This window comes from Engystomops pustulosus, chromosome 9 (genome assembly GCF_040894005.1).
Source record: "Engystomops pustulosus chromosome 9, aEngPut4.maternal, whole genome shotgun sequence".
NCBI lineage: Eukaryota > Metazoa > Chordata > Amphibia > Anura > Leptodactylidae > Engystomops > Engystomops pustulosus.
The window spans coordinates 109,143,081-109,161,190 of NC_092419.1; the positions used below are offsets into that span (position 1 = coordinate 109,143,081).

The 18,110-nt window shown below is 49.6% G+C and overlaps 1 long non-coding RNA gene across 3 annotated transcripts in view; it reads left to right on the forward strand.

The window, feature by feature from the left end:
• Positions 1-18,110, forward strand: part of LOC140077933 (uncharacterized) — a 118,047-nt gene that overhangs the window by 2,299 nt on the left and 97,638 nt on the right. For all 3 annotated transcript variants that reach the window (XR_011849859.1, XR_011849857.1, XR_011849858.1), the window contains exon 2: positions 61-162. This is a non-coding gene — a long non-coding RNA (uncharacterized lncRNA). The remainder of the gene's footprint in view (positions 1-60; positions 163-18,110) is intronic.

The following is an 18,110-nucleotide window of genomic DNA, read 5'->3' on the forward strand; positions in this document are numbered from 1 at the left end:
ATTGGTAAGGGCTTATTAGACATGACCTAATGATCTCTATTTACCTTGCTTGTCCCTTAGGCTCCGCCCACATGACATCATTCACGCCCAGGACTCTCAGCACCCTGATGACATCACAATGTGCATGACGTGCAGGAGAGGACCCCTGGAGGAGAGCAGCAGGTGATGGGCATTTGTACCTGGGGGGCTTAGTTACTTACCATAGATCCATGGCGTCCAGCAGTATCTCCTCAGCTGTTGTGAGACTACAACTCCCAGCAGGGGATGATGCTTTCTGGGACCATTTGTCCGTACTGATTTATGTATAGTGCAGAGGGGGACGCAGGTTTTCATTCCTCTATCTCCTTTATATGTCCTTCATGTGTTTCCCCCTTTTTTTGTTCTTGCGGGTCCGGATGTACAGTGGTATGGGGGTCTTCTATGACACAGCCTGTAACGGGAGTCCAAACACAACATAAGAGGTGACAGGTATCCTGACTTTTCCCCAGGATGCAAAGACTGTGGGGCAGATTTACTTACACGGTCCATTTACGATCCAGCGGCGCGTTCTCTGCGGTCGATTCTGGTCTTCCGGTGATTCACTAAGGTAGTTCCTCCGATGTCCACCAGGTGTCGCTGCTGCGCTGAAGTTCATCGGAATGCACTGGAGAACACCAAGCCAGGCCGGGTGCAGGTAAGCGCCTGTCAAGCGACACTTTTTTTTAAAATACGGTGGTTTTTCCGAATCCGTCGGGTTTTCGTACGCCACGCCCCCGATTTCCGTCGCGTGAATGCCGGCACCGATGCGGCACAATCCTATTGTGTGCGCCAAAATCCCGGGGCAAATCAGGGAAAATTGGCGCAAATCGGAAATTTTCGGATAACCTGTCGGAAAAACGTGATTCGGGCCCTTAGTAAATGACCCCCACTATCTTCCTGTTAGTGCCCTCTACATGCTGGAGATGCGGTGAGGAGGAGGGGTCCTTTCTGCACATGTTCTGGTCCTGTCGGGTCCTCGCCCCCTTTCTGAGAAAGTTTGAAACGCTTAATCTCCTCAATTTGTGGGAATTCTGTGGCATTAGATCCTCCTCTCCTCATCCTCCACCATTGCGACGTTTCCACGTGGACATACAAGTGATCTGTACTATGCTTCATAATGATTGGTCTTGCATCCCCGACTACTCCACCGACGGCTGCGATGTGGATTGCGAAAGTAAATGATATCATGCGCATGGAAGACCTGACTTCCTCCATACATGGCACATACGCTAAATTCAACAAAACCTGGCAGCCATGGATCCTCTTCCAACAATCTACTGAATACAGACAATGGGGGTCATTTACTAAGGGCCCGATTCGCGGTTTCCTGACGTGTTACCCGAATATTTCCGATTCGCGCCGATTTCCCCTGAATTGCTCCGGGATTTTGGCGCACGCGATCGGATTGTGGCGCTTCAGCGCTGGCATGCACGCGACAGAAATCGGGAGGCGTGGGCGGACGAAACCCGACGGATTCGGAAAAACCGCCGCATTTAAAAAAAAAAAAACTGTCGTGGAGCTTGCACTTACCTTCACTCAGCCCGGCTCGGTGAACTCCAGCGCGTTCCGATGCTTTGCAGCGCAGCACCGCCACCTGGTGGACGGCGGAGGAACTGCCTTAATGAATCCCGGCCGGACCCGAATCCACCGCAGAGAACGCACCGCTGGATCGCGAATGGACCGGGTAAGTAAATCTGCCCCAGTGTATCTGACATACCACCTCTCTTGGCTGCTCGCTTGCCTCCTGGCCCGGGCGCTGCCACACCTTTCCTTATCCACCCCTCTGCCCTCCCCTACATTCCCCTTCACCCACCATTCTTACTAGTTTCACTTCTCCTTGAGACTCCACCGTGTTTTGTTTTAAATACTGTGTTACAAGTACGTGACTCCTGGTTGATGTATCACAATGCGATAAGGACGGCGTTCCTAATGTTCTTTCTGTGCTCCTGCTTTCAATAAAACAAATAATAAATGAATAAATAAATAAGAGGTGACAGTGCTTGTACAATGGTCACAGGAGTTACAATCTATGAGGAGGAGGAGGACACAGGAGGTGCCAGTGCTTGTACAATGGTCACAGGAGCTTACAATCTGTGAGGAGGAGGAGGACACAGGAGGTGACAGTGCTTGTACAATGGTCACAGGAGCTTACAATCTATGAGGAGGAGGGAACACAGGAGGTGACAGTGCTTGTACAATGGTTACAAGAGCTTACAATCTATGAGGAGGAGGAGGGCACATGAGGTGACAGTGCTTGTACAATGGTCACAGGAGTTACAATCTATGAGGAGGAGGAGGACACAGGAGGTGCCAGTGCTTGTACAATGGTCACAGGAGCTTACAATCTATGAGGAGGAGGAGGACACAGGAGGTGCCAGTGCTTGTACAATGGTCACAGGAGCTTACAATCTATGAGGAGGAGGGAACACAGGAGGTGACAGTGCTTGTACAATGGTCACAGGAGCTTACAATCTATGAGGAGGAGGACACAGGAGGTGCCAGTGCTTGTAAAATGGTCACAGGAGCTTACAATCTATGAGGAGGAGGGGACACAGGAGGTGACAGTGCTTGTACAATGGTCACAGGAGGTTACAATCTGTGAGGAGGAGGAGACACAGGAGGTGACAGTGCTTGTACAATGGTTACAAGAGCTTACAATCTATGAGGAGGAGGAGGGCACATGAGGTGACAGTGCTTGTACAATGGTCACAGGAGCTTACAATCTATGAGGAGGAGGAGGACACAGGAGGTGACAGTGCTTGTACAATGGTCACAGGAGCTTACAATCTAAGAGGAGGAGGAGGACACAGGAGGTGCTAGTGCTTGTACAATGGTCACAGGAGCTTACAATCTATGAGGAGGAGGGAACACAGGAGGTGCCAGTGCTTGTACAATGGTCACAGGAGCTTACAATCTATGAGGAGGAGGACACAGGAGGTGCCAGTGCTTGTAAAATGGTCACATGAGCTTACAATCTATGAGGAGGAGGGGACACAGGAGGTGACAGTGCTTGTACAATGGTCACAGGAGCTTACAATCTATGAGGAGGAGGACACAGGAGGTGACAGTGCTTGTACAATGGTCACAGGAGCTTACAATCTATGAGGAGGAGGAGACACAGGAGGTGACAGTGCTTGTACAATATTTACAAGAGCTTACAATCTATGAGGAGGAGGAGGGCACATGAGGTGACAGTGCTTGTACAATGGTCACAGGAGCTTACAATCTATGAGGAGGAGGGGACACAGGAGGTGACAGTGCTTGTACAATGGTCACATGAGCTTACAATCTATGAGGAGGAGGAGGACACAGGAGGTGACAGTGCTTGTACAATGGTCACAGGAGCTTACAATCTAAGAGGAGGAGGAGGACACAGGAGGTGCCAGTGCTTGTACAATGGTCACAGGAGCTTACAATCTATGAGGAGGAGGGAACACAGTAGGTGACAGTGCTTGTACAATGGTTACAAGAGCTTACAATCTATGAGGAGGAGGAGGGCACATGAGGTGACAGTGCTTGTACAATGGTCACGGGAGCTTACAATCTATGAGGAGGAGGGGACACAGGAGGTGACAGTGCTTGTACAATGGTCACAGGAGCTTACAATTTATGAGGAGGAGGAGGACACAGGAGGTGACAGTGCTTGTACAATGGTCACAGGAGCTTACAATCTATGAGGAGGAGGGGACACAGGAGGTGACAGTGCTTGTACAATGGTCACAGGAGCTTACAATCTATGAGGAGGAGGAAGACACAGGAGGTGACAGTGCTTGTGCAATGGTCACAGGAGCTTACAATCTATGCGGAGGAGGAGGACACAGGAGGTGACAGTGCTTGTACAATGGTCACAGGAGCTTACAATCTATGAGGAGGAGGGAACACAGGAGGTGACAGTGCTTGTACAATGGTCACAGGAGCTTACAATCTATGAGGATGAGGACACAGGAGGTGCCAGTGCTTGTAAAATGGTCACAGGAGCTTACAATCTATGAGGAGGAGGAGACAGTGCTTGTACAATGGCCACAGGAGCTTACAATCCATGAGGAGGAGGAGGACTCAGGAGGTGACAGTGCTTGTACAATGGTCACAGGAACTTACAATCTATGAGGAGGAGGACACAGGAGGTGACAGTGCTTGTACAATGGTCACAGGAGCTTACAATCTATGAGGAGGAGGACACAGGAGGTGACAGTGCTTGTACAATGGTCACAAGAGCTTACAATCTATGAGGACGAGGGGACACGGGAGGTGACAGTGCTTGTACAATGGTCACAGGAGCTTACAATCTATGAGGAGGAGAAGGACACAGGAGGTGACAGTGCTTGTACAATGGCCACAGGAGCTTACAATCTATGAGGAGGACACATGAGGTGACAGTGCTTGTACAATGGTCACAGGAGCTTACAATCTATGAGGAGGAGGAGGACACAGGAGGTGCCAGTGCTTGTACAATGGTCACAGGAGCTTACAATCTATGAGGAGGAGGAGGACACAGGAGGTGACATTGCTTGTACAATGGTCACAAGAGCTTCCAATCTATGAGGAGGAGGTGACACAGGAGGCGACAGTGCTTGCACAATGGTCACAGGAGCTTACAATCTATGAGGAGGAGGGGACACAGGAGGTGACAGTGCTTGTACAATGGTCACAGGAGCTTACAATCTATGAGGAGGAGGGGACACAGGAGGTGACAGTGCTTGTACAATGGTCACAGGAGCTTACAATTTATGAGGAGGAGGAGGACACAGGAGGTGACAGTGCTTGTACAATGGTCACAGGAGCTTACAATCTATGAGGAGGAGGGGACACAGGAGGTGACAGTACTTGTACAATGGTCACAGGAGCTTACAATCTATGAGGAGGAGGAGGACACAGGAGGTGACAGTGCTTGTACAATGGTCACAGGAGCTTACAATCTATGCGGAGGAGGAGGACACAGGAGGTGACAGTGCTTGTACAATGGTCACAGGAGCTTACAATCTATGAGGAGGAGGGAACACAGGAGGTGACAGTGCTTGTACAATGGTCACAGGAGCTTACAATCTATGAGGAGGAGGACACAGGAGGTGCCAGTGCTTGTAAAATGGTCACAGGAGCTTACAATCTATGAGGAGGAGGAGGAGACAGTGCTTGTACAATGGCCACAGGAGCTTACAATCTATGAGGAGGAGGCGGACTCAGGAGGTGACAGTGCTTGTACAATGGTCACAGGAACTTACAATCTATGAGGAGGAGGACACAGGAGGTGACAGTGCTTGTACAATGGTCACAGGAGCTTACAATCTATGAGGAGGAGGACACAGGAGGTGACAGTGCTTGTACAATGGTCACAAGAGCTTACAATCTATGAGGAGGAGGACACAGGAGGTGACAGTGCTTGTACAATGGTCACAGGAGCTTACAATCTATGAGGAGGAGGACACAGGAGGTGACAGTGCTTGTACAATGGTCACAAGAGCTTACAATCTATGAGGACGAGGGGACACGGGAGGTGACAGTGCTTGTACAATGGTCACAGGAGCTTACAATCTATGAGGAGGAGAAGGACACAGGAGGTGACAGTGCTTGTACAATGGCCACAGGAGCTTACAATCTATGAGGAGGAGGAGGACACAGGAGGTGACAGTGCTTGTACAATGGTCACAGGAGCTTACAATCTAAGAGGAGGAGGAGGACACAGGAGGTGCCAGTGCTTGTACAATGGTCACAGGAGCTTACAATCTATGAGGAGGAGGGAACACAGGAGGTGACAGTGCTTGTACAATGGTCACAGGAGCTTACAATCTATGAGGAGGAGGACACAGGAGGTGCCAGTGCTTGTAAAATGGTCACAGGAGCTTACAATCTATGAGGAGGAGGGGACACAGGAGGTGACAGTGCTTGTACAATGGTCACAGGAGGTTACAATCTATGAGGAGGAGGAGACACAGGAGGTGACAGTGCTTGTACAATGGTTACAAGAGCTTACAATCTATGAGGAGGAGGAGGGCACATGAGGTGACAGTGCTTGTACAATGGTCACAGGAGCTTACAATCTATGAGGAGGAGGGGACACAGGAGGTGACAGTGCTTGTACAATGGTCACAGGAGCTTACAATCTATGAGGAGGAGGAGGACACAGGAGGTGACAGTGCTTGTACAATGGTCACAGGAGCTTACAATCTAAGAGGAGGAGGAGGACACAGGAGGTGCTAGTGCTTGTACAATGGTCACAGGAGCTTACAATCTATGAGGAGGAGGGAACACAGGAGGTGACAGTGCTTGTACAATGGTCACAGGAGCTTACAATCTATGAGGAGGAGGACACAGGAGGTGCCAGTGCTTGTAAAATGGTCACAGGAGCTTACAATCTATGAGGAGGAGGGGACACAGGAGGTGACAGTGCTTGTACAATGGTCACAGGAGCTTACAATCTATGAGGAGGAGGACACAGGAGGTGACAGTGCTTGTACAATGGTCACAGGAGCTTACAATCTATGAGGAGGAGGAGACACAGGAGGTGACAGTGCTTGTACAATGGTTACAAGAGCTTACAATCTATGAGGAGGAGGAGGGCACATGAGGTGACAGTGCTTGTACAATGGTCACAGGAGCTTACAATCTATGAGGAAGAGGGGACACAGGAGGTGACAGTGCTTGTACAATGGTCACATGAGCTTACAATCTATGAGGAGGAGGAGGACACAGGAGGTGACAGTGCTTGTACAATGGTCACAGGAGCTTACAATCTAAGAGGAGGAGGAGGACACAGGAGGTGCCAGTGCTTGTACAATGGTCACAGGAGCTTACAATCTATGAGGAGGAGGGAACACAGGAGGTGACAGTGCTTGTACAATGGTTACAAGAGCTTACAATCTATGAGGAGGAGGAGGGCACATGAGGTGACAGTGCTTGTACAATGGTCACAGGAGCTTACAATCTATGAGGAGGAGGGGACACAGGAGGTGACAGTGCTTGTACAATGGTCACAGGAGCTTACAATTTATGAGGAGGAGGAGGACACAGGAGGTGACAGTGCTTGTACAATGGTCACAGGAGCTTACAATCTATGAGGAGGAGGGGACACAGGAGGTGACAGTGCTTGTACAATGGTCACATGAGCTTACAATCTATGAGGAGGAGGAGGACACAGGAGGTGACAGTGCTTGTGCAATGGTCACAGGAGCTTACAATCTATGCGGAGGAGGAGGACACAGGAGGTGACAGTGCTTGTACAATGGTCACAGGAGCTTACAATCTATGAGGAGGAGGGAACACAGGAGGTGACAGTGCTTGTACAATGGTCACAGGAGCTTACAATCTATGAGGATGAGGACACAGGAGGTGCCAGTGCTTGTAAAATGGTCACAGGAGCTTACAATCTATGAGGAGGAGGAGACAGTGCTTGTACAATGGCCACAGGAGCTTACAATCCATGAGGAGGAGGAGGACTCAGGAGGTGACAGTGCTTGTACAATGGTCACAGGAACTTACAATCTATGAGGAGGAGGACACAGGAGGTGACAGTGCTTGTACAATGGTCACAGGAGCTTACAATCTATGAGGAGGAGGACACAGGAGGTGACAGTGCTTGTACAATGGTCACAAGAGCTTACAATCTATGAGGACGAGGGGACACGGGAGGTGACAGTGCTTGTACAATGGTCACAGGAGCTTACAATCTATGAGGAGGAGAAGGACACAGGAGGTGACAGTGCTTGTACAATGGCCACAGGAGCTTACAATCTATGAGGAGGACACATGAGGTGACAGTGCTTGTACAATGGTCACAGGAGCTTACAATCTATGAGGAGGAGGAGGACACAGGAGGTGCCAGTGCTTGTACAATGGTCACAGGAGCTTACAATCTATGAGGAGGAGGAGGAGGACACAGGAGGTGACATTGCTTGTACAATGGTCACAAGAGCTTCCAATCTATGAGGAGGAGGTGACACAGGAGGTGACAGTGCTTGTACAATGGTCACAGGAGCTTACAATCTATGAGGAGGAGGGGACACAGGAGGTGACAGTGCTTGTACAATGGTCACAGGAGCTTACAATCTATGAGGAGGAGGGGACACAGGAGGTGACAGTGCTTGTACAATGGTCACAGGAGCTTACAATTTATGAGGAGGAGGAGGACACAGGAGGTGACAGTGCTTGTACAATGGTCACAGGAGCTTACAATCTATGAGGAGGAGGGGACACAGGAGGTGACAGTGCTTGTACAATGGTCACAGGAGCTTACAATCTATGAGGAGGAGGGGACACAGGAGGTGACAGTGCTTGTACAATGGTCACAGGAGCTTACAATTTATGAGGAGGAGGTGACACAGGAGGTGACAGTGCTTGTACAATGGTCACAGGAGCTTATAATCTATGAGGAGGAGGGAACACAGGAGGTGACAGTGCTTGTACAATGGTCACAGGAGCTTACAATCTATGAGGAGGAGGACACAGGAGGTGCCAGTGCTTGTAAAATGGTCACAGGAGCTTACAATCTATGAGGAGGAGGAGACAGTGCTTGTACAATGGCCACAGGAGCTTACAATCTATGAGGAGGAGGAGGACTCAGGAGGTGACAGTGCTTGTACAATGGTCACAGGAACTTACAATCTATGAGGAGGAGGACACAGGAGGTGACAGTGCTTGTACAATGGTCACAGGAGCTTACAATCTATGAAGAGGAGGACACAGGAGGTGACAGTGCTTGTACAATGGTCACAAGAGCTTACAATCTATGAGGAGGAGGACACAGGAGGTGACAGTGCTTGTACAATGGTCACAGGAGCTTACAATCTATGAGGAGGAGGACACAGGAGGTGACAGTGCTTGTACAATGGTCACAAGAGCTTACAATCTATGAGGACGAGGGGACACGGGAGGTGACAGTGCTTGTACAATGGTCACAGGAGCTTACAATCTATGAGGAGGAGAAGGACACAGGAGGTGACAGTGCTTGTACAATGGCCACAGGAGCTTACAATCTATGAGGAGGACACAGGAGGTGACAGTGCTTGTACAATGGTCACAGGAGCTTACAATCTATGAGGAGGAGGAGGACACAGGAGGTGACAGTGCTTGTACAATGGTCACAGGAGCTTACAATCTATGAGGAGGAGGACACAGGAGGTGACAGTGCTTGTACAATGGTCACAGGAGCTTACAATCTATGAGGAGGAGGAGACACAGGAGGTGACAGTGCTTGTACAATGGTTACAAGAGCTTACAATCTATGAGGAGGAGGAGGGCACATGAGGTGACAGTGCTTGTACAATGGTCACAGGAGCTTACAATCTATGAGGAAGAGGGGACACAGGAGGTGACAGTGCTTGTACAATGGTCACATGAGCTTACAATCTATGAGGAGGAGGAGGACACAGGAGGTGACAGTGCTTGTACAATGGTCACAGGAGCTTACAATCTAAGAGGAGGAGGAGGACACAGGAGGTGCCAGTGCTTGTACAATGGTCACAGGAGCTTACAATCTATGAGGAGGAGGGAACACAGGAGGTGACAGTGCTTGTACAATGGTTACAAGAGCTTACAATCTATGAGGAGGAGGAGGGCACATGAGGTGACAGTGCTTGTACAATGGTCACAGGAGCTTACAATCTATGAGGAGGAGGGGACACAGGAGGTGACAGTGCTTGTACAATGGTCACAGGAGCTTACAATTTATGAGGAGGAGGAGGACACAGGAGGTGACAGTGCTTGTACAATGGTCACAGGAGCTTACAATCTATGAGGAGGAGGGGACACAGGAGGTGACAGTGCTTGTACAATGGTCACATGAGCTTACAATCTATGAGGAGGAGGAGGACACAGGAGGTGACAGTGCTTGTGCAATGGTCACAGGAGCTTACAATCTATGCGGAGGAGGAGGACACAGGAGGTGACAGTGCTTGTACAATGGTCACAGGAGCTTACAATCTATGAGGAGGAGGGAACACAGGAGGTGACAGTGCTTGTACAATGGTCACAGGAGCTTACAATCTATGAGGATGAGGACACAGGAGGTGCCAGTGCTTGTAAAATGGTCACAGGAGCTTACAATCTATGAGGAGGAGGAGACAGTGCTTGTACAATGGCCACAGGAGCTTACAATCCATGAGGAGGAGGAGGACTCAGGAGGTGACAGTGCTTGTACAATGGTCACAGGAACTTACAATCTATGAGGAGGAGGACACAGGAGGTGACAGTGCTTGTACAATGGTCACAGGAGCTTACAATCTATGAGGAGGAGGACACAGGAGGTGACAGTGCTTGTACAATGGTCACAAGAGCTTACAATCTATGAGGACGAGGGGACACGGGAGGTGACAGTGCTTGTACAATGGTCACAGGAGCTTACAATCTATGAGGAGGAGAAGGACACAGGAGGTGACAGTGCTTGTACAATGGCCACAGGAGCTTACAATCTATGAGGAGGACACATGAGGTGACAGTGCTTGTACAATGGTCACAGGAGCTTACAATCTATGAGGAGGAGGAGGACACAGGAGGTGCCAGTGCTTGTACAATGGTCACAGGAGCTTACAATCTATGAGGAGGAGGAGGAGGACACAGGAGGTGACATTGCTTGTACAATGGTCACAAGAGCTTCCAATCTATGAGGAGGAGGTGACACAGGAGGTGACAGTGCTTGTACAATGGTCACAGGAGCTTACAATCTATGAGGAGGAGGGGACACAGGAGGTGACAGTGCTTGTACAATGGTCACAGGAGCTTACAATCTATGAGGAGGAGGGGACACAGGAGGTGACAGTGCTTGTACAATGGTCACAGGAGCTTACAATTTATGAGGAGGAGGAGGACACAGGAGGTGACAGTGCTTGTACAATGGTCACAGGAGCTTACAATCTATGAGGAGGAGGGGACACAGGAGGTGACAGCACTTGTACAATGGTCACAGGAGCTTACAATCTATGAGGAGGAGGAGGACACAGGAGGTGACAGTGCTTGTACAATGGTCACAGGAGCTTACAATCTATGCGGAGGAGGAGGACACAGGAGGTGACAGTGCTTGTACAATGGTCACAGGAGCTTATAATCTATGAGGAGGAGGGAACACAGGAGGTGACAGTGCTTGTACAATGGTCACAGGAGCTTACAATCTATGAGGAGGAGGACACAGGAGGTGCCAGTGCTTGTAAAATGGTCACAGGAGCTTACAATCTATGAGGAGGAGGAGACAGTGCTTGTACAATGGCCACAGGAGCTTACAATCTATGAGGAGGAGGAGGACTCAGGAGGTGACAGTGCTTGTACAATGGTCACAGGAACTTACAATCTATGAGGAGGAGGACACAGGAGGTGACAGTGCTTGTACAATGGTCACAGGAGCTTACAATCTATGAAGAGGAGGACACAGGAGGTGACAGTGCTTGTACAATGGTCACAAGAGCTTACAATCTATGAGGAGGAGGACACAGGAGGTGACAGTGCTTGTACAATGGTCACAGGAGCTTACAATCTATGAGGAGGAGGACACAGGAGGTGACAGTGCTTGTACAATGGTCACAAGAGCTTACAATCTATGAGGACGAGGGGACACGGGAGGTGACAGTGCTTGTACAATGGTCACAGGAGCTTACAATCTATGAGGAGGAGAAGGACACAGGAGGTGACAGTGCTTGTACAATGGCCACAGGAGCTTACAATCTATGAGGAGGACACAGGAGGTGACAGTGCTTGTACAATGGTCACAGGAGCTTACAATCTATGAGGAGGAGGAGGACACAGGAGGTGCCAGTGCTTGTACAATGGTCACAGGAGCTTACAATCTATGAGGAGGAGGAGGAGGACACAGGAGGTGACATTGCTTGTACAATGGTCACAAGAGCTTCCAATCTATGAGGAGGAGGTGACACAGGAGGTGACAGTGCTTGTACAATGGTCACAGGAGCTTACAATCTATGAGGAGGAGGGGACACAGGAGGTGACAGTGCTTGTACAATGGTCACAGGAGCTTACAATCTATGAGGAGGAGGGGACACAGGAGGTGACAGTGCTTGTACAATGGTCACAGGAGCTTACAATTTATGAGGAGGAGGAGGACACAGGAGGTGACAGTGCTTGTACAATGGTCACAGGAGCTTACAATCTATGAGGAGGAGGGGACACAGGAGGTGACAGTACTTGTACAATGGTCACAGGAGCTTACAATCTATGAGGAGGAGGAGGACACAGGAGGTGACAGTGCTTGTACAATGGTCACAGGAGCTTACAATCTATGCGGAGGAGGAGGACACAGGAGGTGACAGTGCTTGTACAATGGTCACAGGAGCTTACAATCTATGAGGAGGAGGGAACACAGGAGGTGACAGTGCTTGTACAATGGTCACAGGAGCTTACAATCTATGAGGAGGAGGACACAGGAGGTGCCAGTGCTTGTAAAATGGTCACAGGAGCTTACAATCTATGAGGAGGAGGAGACAGTGCTTGTACAATGGCCACAGGAGCTTACAATCTATGAGGAGGAGGAGGACTCAGGAGGTGACAGTGCTTGTACAATGGTCACAGGAACTTACAATCTATGAGGAGGAGGACACAGGAGGTGACAGTGCTTGTACAATGGTCACAGGAGCTTACAATCTATGAGGAGGAGGACACAGGAGGTGACAGTGCTTGTACAATGGTCACAAGAGCTTACAATCTATGAGGATGAGGGGACACGGGAGGTGACAGTGCTTGTACAATGGTCACAGGAGCTTACAATCTATGAGGAGGAGAAGGACACAGGAGGTGACAGTGCTTGTACAATGGCCACAGGAGCTTACAATCTATGAGGAGGACACAGGAGGTGACAGTGCTTGTACAATGGTCACAGGAGCTTACAATCTATGAGGAGGAGGAGGACACAGGAGGTGCCAGTGCTTGTACAATGGTCACAGGAGCTTACAATCTGTGAGGAGGAGGAGGAGGACACAGGAGGTGACATTGCTTGTACAATGGTCACAAGAGCTTCCAATCTATGAGGAGGAGGTGACACAGGAGGTGACAGTGCTTGTACAATGGTCACAGGAGCTTACAATCTATGAGGAGGAGGAGGACTCAGGAGGTGACAGTGCTTGTACAATGGTCACAGGAGCTTACAATCTATGAGGAGGAGGACACAGGAGGTGACAGTGCTTGTACAATGGTCACAAGAGCTTACAATCTATGAGGAGGAGGAGGACACAGGAGGTGACAGTGCTTGTACAATGGTCACAGGAGCTTACAATCTATGAGGAGGAGGGAACACAGGAGGTGACAGTGCTTGTACAATGGTCACAGGAGCTTACAATCTATGAGGATGAGGACACAGGAGGTGCCAGTGCTTGTAAAATGGTCACAGGAGCTTACAATCTATGAGGAGGAGGAGACAGTGCTTGTACAATGGCCACAGGAGCTTACAATCCATGAGGAGGAGGAGGACTCAGGAGGTGACAGTGCTTGTACAATGGTCACAGGAACTTACAATCTATGAGGAGGAGGACACAGGAGGTGACAGTGCTTGTACAATGGTCACAGGAGCTTACAATCTATGAGGAGGAGGACACAGGAGGTGACAGTGCTTGTACAATGGTCACAAGAGCTTACAATCTATGAGGACGAGGGGACACGGGAGGTGACAGTGCTTGTACAATGGTCACAGGAGCTTACAATCTATGAGGAGGAGAAGGACACAGGAGGTGACAGTGCTTGTACAATGGCCACAGGAGCTTACAATCTATGAGGAGGACACATGAGGTGACAGTGCTTGTACAATGGTCACAAGAGCTTACAATCTATGAGGAGGAGGAGGACACAGGAGGTGCCAGTGCTTGTACAATGGTCACAGGAGCTTACAATCTATGAGGAGGAGGAGGAGGACACAGGAGGTGACATTGCTTGTACAATGGTCACAAGAGCTTCCAATCTATGAGGAGGAGGTGACACAGGAGGTGACAGTGCTTGTACAATGGTCACAGGAGCTTACAATCTATGAGGAGGAGGGGACACAGGAGGTGACAGTGCTTGTACAATGGTCACAGGAGCTTACAATCTATGAGGAGGAGGGGACACAGGAGGTGACAGTGCTTGTACAATGGTCACAGGAGCTTACAATTTATGAGGAGGAGGAGGACACAGGAGGTGACAGTGCTTGTACAATGGTCACAGGAGCTTACAATCTATGAGGAGGAGGGGACACAGGAGGTGACAGCACTTGTACAATGGTCACAGGAGCTTACAATCTATGAGGAGGAGGAGGACACAGGAGGTGACAGTGCTTGTACAATGGTCACAGGAGCTTACAATCTATGCGGAGGAGGAGGACACAGGAGGTGACAGTGCTTGTACAATGGTCACAGGAGCTTATAATCTATGAGGAGGAGGGAACACAGGAGGTGACAGTGCTTGTACAATGGTCACAGGAGCTTACAATCTATGAGGAGGAGGACACAGGAGGTGCCAGTGCTTGTAAAATGGTCAAAGGAGCTTACAATCTATGAGGAGGAGGAGACAGTGCTTGTACAATGGCCACAGGAGCTTACAATCTATGAGGAGGAGGAGGACTCAGGAGGTGACAGTGCTTGTACAATGGTCACAGGAACTTACAATCTATGAGGAGGAGGACACAGGAGGTGACAGTGCTTGTACAATGGTCACAGGAGCTTACAATCTATGAGGAGGAGGACACAGGAGGTGACAGTGCTTGTACAATGGTCACAAGAGCTTACAATCTATGAGGAGGAGGACACAGGAGGTGACAGTGCTTGTACAATGGTCACAGGAGCTTACAATCTATGAGGAGGAGGACACAGGAGGTGACAGTGCTTGTACAATGGTCACAAGAGCTTACAATCTATGAGGACGAGGGGACACGGGAGGTGACAGTGCTTGTACAATGGTCACAGGAGCTTACAATCTATGAGGAGGAGAAGGACACAGGAGGTGACAGTGCTTGTACAATGGCCACAGGAGCTTACAATCTATGAGGAGGACACAGGAGGTGACAGTGCTTGTACAATGGTCACAGGAGCTTACAATCTATGAGGAGGAGGAGGACACAGGAGGTGCCAGTGCTTGTACAATGGTCACAGGAGCTTACAATCTATGAGGAGGAGGAGGAGGACACAGGAGGTGACATTGCTTGTACAATGGTCACAAGAGCTTCCAATCTATGAGGAGGAGGTGACACAGGAGGTGACAGTGCTTGTACAATGGTCACAGGAGCTTACAATCTATGAGGAGGAGGGGACACAGGAGGTGACAGTGCTTGTACAATGGTCACAGGAGCTTACAATTTATGAGGAGGAGGAGGACACAGGAGGTGACAGTGCTTGTACAATGGTCACAGGAGCTTACAATCTATGAGGAGGAGGGGACACAGGAGGTGACAGTACTTGTACAATGGTCACAGGAGCTTACAATCTATGAGGAGGAGGAGGACACAGGAGGTGACAGTGCTTGTACAATGGTCACAGGAGCTTACAATCTATGCGGAGGAGGAGGACACAGGAGGTGACAGTGCTTGTACAATGGTCACAGGAGCTTACAATCTATGAGGAGGAGGGAACACAGGAGGTGACAGTGCTTGTACAATGGTCACAGGAGCTTACAATCTATGAGGAGGAGGACACAGGAGGTGCCAGTGCTTGTAAAATGGTCACAGGAGCTTACAATCTATGAGGAGGAGGAGACAGTGCTTGTACAATGGCCACAGGAGCTTACAATCTATGAGGAGGAGGAGGACTCAGGAGGTGACAGTGCTTGTACAATGGTCACAGGAACTTACAATCTATGAGGAGGAGGACACAGGAGGTGACAGTGCTTGTACAATGGTCACAGGAGCTTACAATCTATGAGGAGGAGGACACAGGAGGTGACAGTGCTTGTACAATGGTCACAAGAGCTTACAATCTATGAGGATGAGGGGACACGGGAGGTGACAGTGCTTGTACAATGGTCACAGGAGCTTACAATCTATGAGGAGGAGAAGGACACAGGAGGTGACAGTGCTTGTACAATGGCCACAGGAGCTTACAATCTATGAGGAGGACACAGGAGGTGACAGTGCTTGTACAATGGTCACAGGAGCTTACAATCTATGAGGAGGAGGAGGACACAGGAGGTGCCAGTGCTTGTACAATGGTCACAGGAGCTTACAATCTGTGAGGAGGAGGAGGAGGACACAGGAGGTGACATTGCTTGTACAATGGTCACAAGAGCTTCCAATCTATGAGGAGGAGGTGACACAGGAGGTGACAGTGCTTGTACAATGGTCACAGGAGCTTACAATCTATGAGGAGGAGGAGGACTCAGGAGGTGACAGTGCTTGTACAATGGTCACAGGAGCTTACAATCTATGAGGAGGAGGACACAGGAGGTGACAGTGCTTGTACAATGGTCACAAGAGCTTACAATCTATGAGGAGGAGGAGGACACAGGAGGTGACAGTGCTTGTACAATGGTCACAGGAGCTTACAATGTATGATGAGGATGAGGACACAGGAGGTGACAGTGCTGGTACAATGGTCACAGGAGCTTACAATCTATGAGGAGAAGGAGGACACAGGAGGTGACAGTGCTTGTACAATGGTCACAGGAGTTACAATCTATGAGGAGGAGGAGGACACAGGAGGTGACAGTGCTTGTACAATGGTCACAGGAGCTTACAATCTAAGAGGAGGAGGAGGACACAGGAGGTGCCAGTGCTTGTTCAATGGTCACAGGAGCTTACAATCTATGAGGAGGAGGGAACACAGGAGGTGACAGTGCTTGTACAATGGTCACAGGAGCTTACAATCTATGAGGAGGAGGATACAGGAGGTGCCAGTGCTTGTACAATGGTCACAGGAGCTTACAATCTATGAGGAGGAGGGAACACAGGAGGTGACAGTGCTTGTACAATGGTCACAGGAGCTTACAATATATGAGGAGGAGGACACAGGAGGTGACAGTGCTTGTACAATGGTCACAGGAGCTTACAATCTATGAGGAGGAGGAGACACAGGAGGTGACAGTGCTTGTACAATGGTTACAAGAGCTTACAATCTATGAGGAGGAGGAGGGCACATGAGGTGACAGTGCTTGTACAATGGTCACAGGAGCTTACAATCTATGAGGAGGAGGGGACACAGGAGGTGACAGTGCTTGTACAATGGTCACAGGAGCTTACAATCTATGAGGAGGAGGAGGACACAGGAGGTGACAGTGCTTGTACAATGGTCACAGGAGCTTACAATCTATGAGGAGGAGGAGGACACAGGAGGTGACAGTGCTTGTACAATGGTCACAAGAGCTTACAATCTATGAGGAGGAGGAGACAGTGCTTGTACAATGGCCACAGGAGCTTACAATCTATGAGGAGGAGGAGGACACAGGAGGTGACAGTGCTTGTACAATGGCCACAGGAGCTTACAATCTATGAGGAGGACACAGGAGGTGACAGTGCTTGTACAATGGTCACAGGAACTTGCAATCTATGAGGAGGAGGACACAGGAGGTGACAGTGCTTGTACAATGGTCACAGGAGCTTACAATCTATGAGGAGGAGGACACAGGAGGTGACAGTGCTTGTACAATGGTCACAAGAGCTTACAATCTATGAGGACGAGGGGACACGGGAGGTGACAGTGCTTGTACAATGGTCACAGGAGCTTACAATCTATGAGGAGGAGAAGGACACAGGAGGTGACAGTGCTTGTACAATGGCCACGGGAGCTTACAATCTGTGAGGAGGACACAGGAGGTGACAGTGCTTGTACAATGGTCATAAGAGCTTACAATCTATGAGGAGGAGAAGGACACAGGAGGTGACAGTGCTTGTACAATGGTCACAGGAGCTTACAATCTATGAGGAGGAGGAGGACACAGGAGGTGACAGTGCTTGTACAATGGTCACAGGAGCTTACAATCTATGAGGAGGAGGAGGACACAGGAGGTGCCAGTGCTTGTACAATGGTCACAGGAGCTTACAATCTATGAAGAGGAGGACACAGGAGGTGACATTGCTTGTACAATGGTCACAAGAGCTTCCAATCTATGAGGAGGAGGTGACACAGGAGATGACAGTGCTTGTACAATGGTCACAGGAGCTTACAATCTATGAGGAGGAGGAGGACTCAGGAGGTGACAGTGCTTGT